The following is an 8,717-nucleotide window of genomic DNA, read 5'->3' as shown; positions in this document are numbered from 1 at the left end:
CCTATCAAACTACCACTGGCATTTATCACAGAACTAGAACAAAAAATTTCAAAATCTGTATGGAAACACAAAAGACCCCGAATAGCCAAAGCAATCTTGAGAACAAAAAATGGAGCTGGAGGAATCAGGCTCCCTGACTTCAGACTATATTACAAAGCTACAGTAATCAAGACAGTATGGTACTGGCACAAAAAAAGAAATATAGATCAATGGAACAGGATAGAAAGCCCAGAGATAAACCCAAGCACATATGGTCACCTTATCTTTGATAAAGGAGGCAAGCATATACAGTGGAGAAAAGCAGCCTCTTCAATAAGTGGTGCTGGGAAAATTGGACAGATACATGTAAAAGTATGAAATTAGAACACTCTCTGACACCATACACAAAAATAAACTCAAAATGGATTAAAGACCTAAGTGTAAGGCCAGACACTATCAAACTCTTAGAGGAAAACTTAGGCAGAACACTCTATGACATAAATCACAGCAAGATCCTTTTTGACCCAGCTCCTAAAGAAATGGAAATAAAAACAAATAAACAAATGGGACCTAATGAAACTTAAAAGCTTTTGCACAGCAAAGGAAACCATAAACAAGACCAAAAGACAACCCTGAGAATGGGAGAAAATATTTGCAAATGAAGCAACTGACAAAGAATTAATCTCCAAGGTTTACAAGCATCACATGCAGCTCAATAAGAAAAAAACAAACAACCCAATCCAAAAAAGGGCAGAAGACCTAAATAGACATTTCTCCAAAGAAGATATACAGATTGCCAACAGACACATGAAAGAATGCTCAACATCATTAATCATTAGAGAAATGCAAATCAAAACTACAATGAGATATCATCTCACACTGGTCAGAATGGCCATCATCAAAAAATCTAGAAACAATAAATGCTGGGGAGGGTGTGGAGAAAAGGGAACACTCTTGCACTGTTGGTGGGAATGTAAATTGATACAGCCCCTATGGAGAACAGTATGGAGGTTCCTTAAAAAATTAAAAATAGAACTACCATACGACCCAGCAATCCCACTACTGGGCATATACCCTGAGAAAACCATAATTCAAAAAGAGTCATGTACCAAAATGTTCATTGCAGCTCTATTTACAATAGCCAGGACATGGAAGCAACCTAAGTGTCCATCATCGGATGAATGGATAAAGAAGATGTGGCACATATATACAATGGAATATTACTCAGCCATAAAAAGAAATGAAATGGAGTTATTTGTAGTGAGGTGGATGGAGGTAGAGTATGTCTTACAGAGTGAAGTAAGTCAGAAAGAGAAAAGCAAATACAGTATTCTAACACATATATATGGAATCTAAGGGAAAATAAAGGTCATGAAGAACCTAGTGGCAAGACGGGAATAAAGACACAGACCTACTAGAGAATGGACTTGACGATATGGGGAGGGGGAGGGGTAAGATGTGACAGGGTGAGAGAGTGGCATAGACATATATACACTACCACACGTAAAATAGACATCTAGTGGGAAGCAGCCGCATAGCACAGGGAGATCAGCTCGGTTCTTTGTGACCACCTGGAGGGGTGGTTAGGGAGGGTGAGAGGGAGGGAGATGCAAGAGGGAAGAGATATGGGGACATATGTATATGTATAACTGATTCACTTTGTTATAAAGCAGAAGCTAACACACCATTGTAAAGCATTTATACTCCAATAAAGATGTTAAAAAAAAAAGAAAAAGAACCTAGGGGCAAGATGGGAATAAAGGTGCAAACCCACTAGAGAATGGACTTGAGGATATGGGGAGGGGGACGGGTAAGCTGGGACAAAGTGAGAGAGTGACATGGACATATATACACTACCAAATGTAAAAGAGATAGCTAGTGGGAAGCAGCCACATAGCACAGGGAGATCAGCTCAGTGCTTTGTGACCACCTAGAGGGTTGGGATAGGGAGGGTGGGAGGGAGGGAGATGCAAGAGGGAAGAGATATGGGAACATATGTATATGTATAACTGATTCACTTTGTTATAAAGCAGAAACTAACACACCATTGTAAAGCAATTATACTCCAATAAAGATGTTTAAAAAAAAAAAACTTCAATTGCCTAACTTGTTCTTGAGTCTCATTTTTCTAATGGAACCCCATATGCATGTAACTAAATTTAATTTATTCCTGTTAATTTGTCTCTTGTCAATTTAATTCTTAGGCTAGCCATAATCTAGAAAGCTTAGGGGAAAATTTTTTCCTTCTCCAAAATACTAAAAGGTTTATATTTGAAAAAAAAACCCAACATTTAATAAGCTAAATGTCCAATTTGAGATATTTAAAAGAACAACTGTAAATAAAAGGGATTAAAACAGAGAAAGTAAGAAATAAACTATTGAAATTAAAATGGAGAGTCAACAAAATCAAAAGCAAATTTTTTTTGAAAAATCTACTGAAATAGACATAATTGACCAACCAAATTTACCAAAAATTTAGAAAAAATGATAATATGAAATAGTGAAACAGAGTTCTTTAAAAATATACAAAAATATTATAAATTTGAAAATGTAAATTAAGTAGAAAATTTCCTTTCAAATATAACCTACGAAATTTTGGAAAAGTAGAAGTGTAAAACAAGTCACAGTCTTATAACCACTAAAGATTTGAATCACTTGTGAAAAATTAATTTATCAGCATCAATATATAAAAGACTCAAAGTAATTTTCAGATGGTTCTACCTCATAATTATGAAGTAATCCCAATATTATATAAACTCTTCCAGAAAATACAGAGACTGTCTTGTATCTCATGTTCTCAAGAATTAGATGCTTGACTAAATAAAATCAGCAGAACAAACTGTGTAACTAAATGTGTAATATTATTATCCTCCCAGGTAGTCTGCAGTGAGAGAATTCCAGGCTGGAACAGGCATCTCATAAAAGAAGGTTGTGCTTCCATGTGCTCCTCAGATTATAACCTGGGCACTAAATCTTCCACCTCTGACTAATACAATCTTGTGTCATTGTCATCCTAAAAATATTTCAGAAATTGGTTAGCTTTTCCTAACAGAAAAGATACCAATAAGTAGTGGCTAAAAAGAAGTAAAATGTACATCTAAAGGAACTAGAAAAAGAGGAACAAGTAAGCCCATATGTAGAAGAAGAAAGGAAATAATAAAGATCAGAGCAGAAATAAATAAGAGACTAAAAAACAATAGAAAATATTAATAAAACTTAGAGAATATATTTAGAAATATAAACAAAATCAACAAAGCTTTAACCAGATTCATCAAGAAGAAAAGAGAGAGGACCAAATAATTACAATCAAAAATGAAAAAGAAGTTACAGCTGATACCAAAAAGGATCATAAGAGACTATTACAAACAATTATGCAACACACTGGACAACCTAGAAGAAATAGGTAAAGTCTTAGAAACATAGAATTTTCAAAGACTGAATCATGAAGAAATAGAAAATCTGAATTGACCAATTACTAGTAAGACAATTAAAACGGTAATAAAAAATCTCCCAACAAACAAAAGCTTAGGACCATACAGCTTCACTGGCAAATTCTAAAAAAAAAAAAAAAAAAAAAGAATCTAAAAATGATTTAATACCTATCCTTCTCAAACTCTTCTAAAAAATTGAAGAGGAGGGAAACCTAAACATATTTTATGAAGTCAGCATTACTCTGATACCAAAACCAGACAAGAACATCACTAAAAAAGAAAATTACAGGACAATATCACTGATGAACTATGTTCATCAAAATATTAGGAAACAGAATCCAAAAACAAATTAAAATAATCATATAACACAATCAAGTCAGATTTATTCCTGGGATGTAAGGATGATTCAACAATATCAAATCAATCAATGTTATACACTATACTAATAAAAATAAAGGATAAAATTTATATAATCATCTCAATAGATGCAGGAGAAGCATTTGACAAAATTCAACATTCATTTATGATAAAAACTCTCAACAAAGCATAGAGGAAATATACATCAACATAATAAAGGCCATATGTAACAAACCCACAGCTAACATCATGCTTAGTGGTATAAAGCTGAAAGCTTTTCCTCCAAGGTGAGGAACAAGACAAAGATGCCTATTCTTGCCACTTTTATTCAACATAGTGTTGGAAGTTTTAATCACAACAAATAGACAAGAAGAAGAAGTAAAAGACATCCAAATTAAAAACGAAGAAGCAAAACTGTCACTATCTGCAGATGGCATGATATTATATACAGAAAACCCTAAAGACTCTACCAATAAACTGCTAGGACTAATAAATGAACTCAGTAAAGTCTCAGGATACAAAATCAATATACAGAAATCTGTGGTATTTCTATACACTAATAAGAAACTATCAGACAGAAGAGCAAGCCAAGTGTCCATTGGTGGATGAATTGGTAAAGAAGAGGTGGTATACCCACACAAAGGAATATTACTCAGCTATAAAAAAGAATGAAATTCTGCCATCTGTCACAACATGAATGGACCTTGAAGGTTTTATTCTAAGTGAAGTAAGTCAGATAGAGAAAGAAAAATACTACATAATATCTCTAATATGTGGAATCTAAAACAAAAACAAAAACAAAACCACAAAAACTAACAAACTAAATAAAACAAAGACAAACTCATAGATACAGAGACAAGATTAGTGGTTACCAGAGGGAAAGGGAGTTGGGGGTTGAGCAAAATGGGTAAAGTTGGTCAACTAGGTGATGGTGATGGATGGTAACGAGGCTTGTGGTTGTGATCACCTTGTAGGATATACAAATGTCACATTATAATGATGTAAACCTGAAACTAATATAATTTTTTAAATGCTTATTACAGGATTCTTGCCTTTGATAATTTTACAATATAATGGGAAAATCAAGCTTAACAAACTTGAAATATTAAACTCTCATATGTTTGACATATAACTCAGATCTGATGTATTACTGATTTCTGCTTTCTTAAAAACATGTCATGAAAAAATTTTAAGTTGCTTGAATAGGCCCATTTGTCATTTAGTGTCTAGAAACAAAGAAAATTTTTATATGGTTTATTTCTCATTAAAGAAGAAATATTTAAAATCTTATTTTTGCATTGATAATAAAGGTTAAAATTTAAAAATGGTTAGGCTTGTTGTTTGGCTTGTTGTAGGCAAAAGCAAACACATTTTAAAAAAGGCAAGACAACAAAGGAAAGTTTCAATATTCTTTAAAATTTCAAATAAGTTTGGAGGGATGTATGTACTTCCACTTCCATCAGCCATGACTTTATTTCACTGTAGGTTGATGTATGTTTTAATTGATTTGTGATATGAACAACTTCTGCATCTTTGTAAACAACATCTATGTTTTAAATTTACAAAATGAGTCACATAAATAAATATTTTGTGTCCAAACAAGCAATATTATATTTCATGATACTGTGTGTAGAATGGGTGTCTTTTTTGGTTTGAGTCAGCTCAGCTAAAGGGAATGGTCCAGATAGCCTCCCTCTCATGTCAGCTGGCAGGCTGGTTGAGCTGCAGAACCTCAGCTGGGTTTGCTTATCTCTGCTGTACATAATCTCTTGTCTTGCAGGAAGCTTGCTCTGCTTTGACACATGGTAGTCTCTAGGTTCCAAAAAACAGAAAAAGACTGATAAAGACCTCTTGTGCAAAAATTTTCAACTCTTATTGGCCAAAACAACTTGCAAATCCACTCCAGACTCAGTGTGGGAGGGCACTACCAAAGGGCACTGGTAGGGGGAGAATAATTTATGTAAAATATTTATACCAGTAGCAAAATAGATAATATTATTGATTTAAGATTTTTAGTAGGGCTGAAGAAAAATCCAATCTCCAGCCAAGAGTGTTCTGTACATAGTCAATGTTGGGCATGTTGATCTTATACCATCTATTTCAATTTAATTCAATCAGTTTACTAATATTCTCTATGTGCTCTCATACATACAAGAAAAGGTTAAATGTGTTTATGGTACTCACTGCACCTGAAATTCAGCTGGGAGAAGACACCACCATTTGAAAAATTAAAAAAAACTCATAAGCCATTCATTGTGCACCCAGCTTAAAGGAAGAGACCACAGATTCAACAAAAACTCACAGGAAGGGAAGCAGTCTTAGGCAGTAAGGTGAAGGGACAGAAAATGCTTGTTTAAAGAGGTGGCACTTGAGCCTGGAAGAATAAGTAGAATTTTTCTAGAGAAGCAAGAAATCAAAGGCTTGCCTGGTGAAAGGATCAAAAAAGTAAAAGTTGTGGAAGTGGGAATGAGCTTGTCATGAGCTGGGGATTTTTAGTAAACTGCTCTGACATACAATGAAGAGGTGAGTGGGAGCACAACTGGTTTGTGTTGGGTTATAGAAGACCAGGATCTCTAGTGTCTGGGGATATCAGCTACACTAGAATTGATGCTATAGGTCAGAACCTAACCACTGCTCCTCTTCCTTAGGTTTTTGTTTAACTATTTTAACCAAGGCATCAAGGAACTAAGAAGCTTGAAGATGTAGGTAGTAACAGAGTTGCTTAAAAGAGTTTACTTCTAATTAGGTGATACTTAGCAGAATCTAAGCTACATGAATTCTTTGCCACATCTCACAGAGTGCTAGATTGTGAGATGATGTATGCAAAACAGATGTTTTACACAAATCATGCTCTATATTGCTATAAGACTTCTGCTCCCACATTCTGTGCAGGGATACTGCTCTGTGAAACTTCTCCTCCTGTTTATTGGCTGCTGTTTGGAGAGATGTCAATCTTAGGGCCAATGAGGTATACCTGCAAGGTCATATCAAGGAGAATAAAATGTGATGCTTACTCTACAGGGCCCCTTATTTAGGACTATGGTTTGTGAAGTTGACACTTAAAATGGACTCAGGTGTGACAGCAGACAAAACCGTAGGACATGCTCACAACAAAAGTCATTATGGAAGATAATGTCAAAGTTGAGGAGATGATAACCACCTTAAAATGTAGTAAATAGTGCAAAGAAGATGAGTAATGAAAATATGCCTTTAGACTTGATAATTAGGAAAGCAGCATGAATTTGTGATAACACAGTTTATGATAGTCATAGAGGATTGTATGTAATAGTGAGGATTTGAATGAAGTATATAAAGTGATTAGTGTTTCCTCAGAAAGAGGTGAGAACATTTTTGATTGGGGAATAGTGTAAGCAAAAATCCTGAGAAAGGGATCAAAAAGACTGAAGAGACGGAGAAGATAAAAGAGATGGTAGAGGAGGAAATAAATTCAAATCTTATAATCAAGTTAGTTAATATTAAGTCTTTAGTGAAGAACTAAAATATTTGAATATCAAGACAGATCATAATTAAGAAAGTATGATTTTTTTTTCTTAAAAACGTATGAAGTTAGTCAGAATGTCCAACTAAGCAGGATAAATATCTATAAAATGTTACTTTCTGTTATAGGCATTTTCTTTCACATCACTGCCCTTTTATGTTCTGATTTTAGTTGAATGAATATTTAGATATAAATGTTATTTACAATTATTCTAGCCTGCTCTTTCGGCCGCACTCGGAAGCAGACCACCGCGATGGGCCGTGTGATCCTTGGGCAGAGAAAGGGTGCCAGCCGGCTCCGTGTTCCGCGTACGTGTGAATCGCCGAAAGGGCGTCACGCGTCTGCACGCTGTGGACTTTGCCAACCGACACAGCTACATCAAGGGCATCGTGAAGGACATCATCCATGACTCGGGCTGCTGCGTGCCCCTTGCCAAGGTGGTCTTCCAGGATCCATACCGTTTTAAGAAGCAGATGGAGCTGTTCATTGCTGCCGAGGGCATCCACACTGGCCAGTTCGTGTATTACGGCAAGAATGCCCAGCTCAACATCGGCAATATGCTGCCAGTGGGCACCATGCCCGAGGGCACCATCGTGTGTTGTCTGGAGGAGAAGCCTGGTGACTGGGGCACGCTGGCCAGAGCCTCTGGGAACTATGCGATTGTCATCTCCCACAACCCTGAGACAAAGAAGACCAGAGTGAAACTGCCCTTGGGCTCCAAGAAGGTCATCTCCTCCGTCAACAGAGCTGTTGTCAGTGTGGTGGCTGGAGGTGGCTGCATTGACAAGCCCATTCTGAAGGCCGGCCATGCCTACCACAAGTATAAGGCAAAGAGGAATCATTGGCCATGCGTGTGGGGTGTGGCCATGAACCCTGTTGAGCATCCCTTCAGAGGTGGCAACAACCAGCACATTGGCAAACCCTCTACCATCTGCAGAGATGCCCCTGCTGGCCGGAAAGTGGGTCTCATTGTTGCCTGCTGGACTGGGTGTCTCCGGTGAACCAAGACTGTGCAGGAGAAAGAGAATTAGGGCTGGGGGCTCAGTAAAGTTTGTCTTTTTCACACACACACACAAAAATTATTCTAGCCTGTTTTTACTTGTTCCTATACAGCTTTTGTAAGGAACACTTTAAATTATTCCATTTGAAACTGTCAAACTTTCAGTCATGGAAGCAATTTGAAATCCTAGAATTTGATGATATCATCCCATCAATCCCTCTGTCTTCTCAGAAGAACACAATTTAACCTGCCCAGAGTAACAAGGCTCTAAACAATATTCTGAGATATTCTTATTTCCCCATCTCTAAAGCTAACAAACAACACTTTATTGTTAACATAATCTGGAATTGCAGTTTTTTCTTGTTTTATTAAAGCCATTCAACCATCTCAGTTTATTCTTAGCCTCCTCTATAGAAGAAAAAAGTTATTTGGACAATAATTTAGTGTCCTT

The 8,717-nt window shown here is 36.3% G+C and overlaps 1 pseudogene; it reads left to right on the top strand.

The window, feature by feature from the left end:
* Positions 1-7,519: 7,519 nt before the first annotated feature.
* Positions 7,520-8,297, top strand: LOC133075592 (large ribosomal subunit protein uL2-like; annotated as a pseudogene).
* Positions 8,298-8,717: the final 420 nt, after the last annotated feature.

Source organism: Eubalaena glacialis, chromosome 15, assembly GCF_028564815.1.
Source record: "Eubalaena glacialis isolate mEubGla1 chromosome 15, mEubGla1.1.hap2.+ XY, whole genome shotgun sequence".
NCBI classification, from domain to species: domain Eukaryota; kingdom Metazoa; phylum Chordata; class Mammalia; order Artiodactyla; family Balaenidae; genus Eubalaena; species Eubalaena glacialis.
This window is presented reverse-complemented; position numbering and strand designations above follow the sequence as displayed.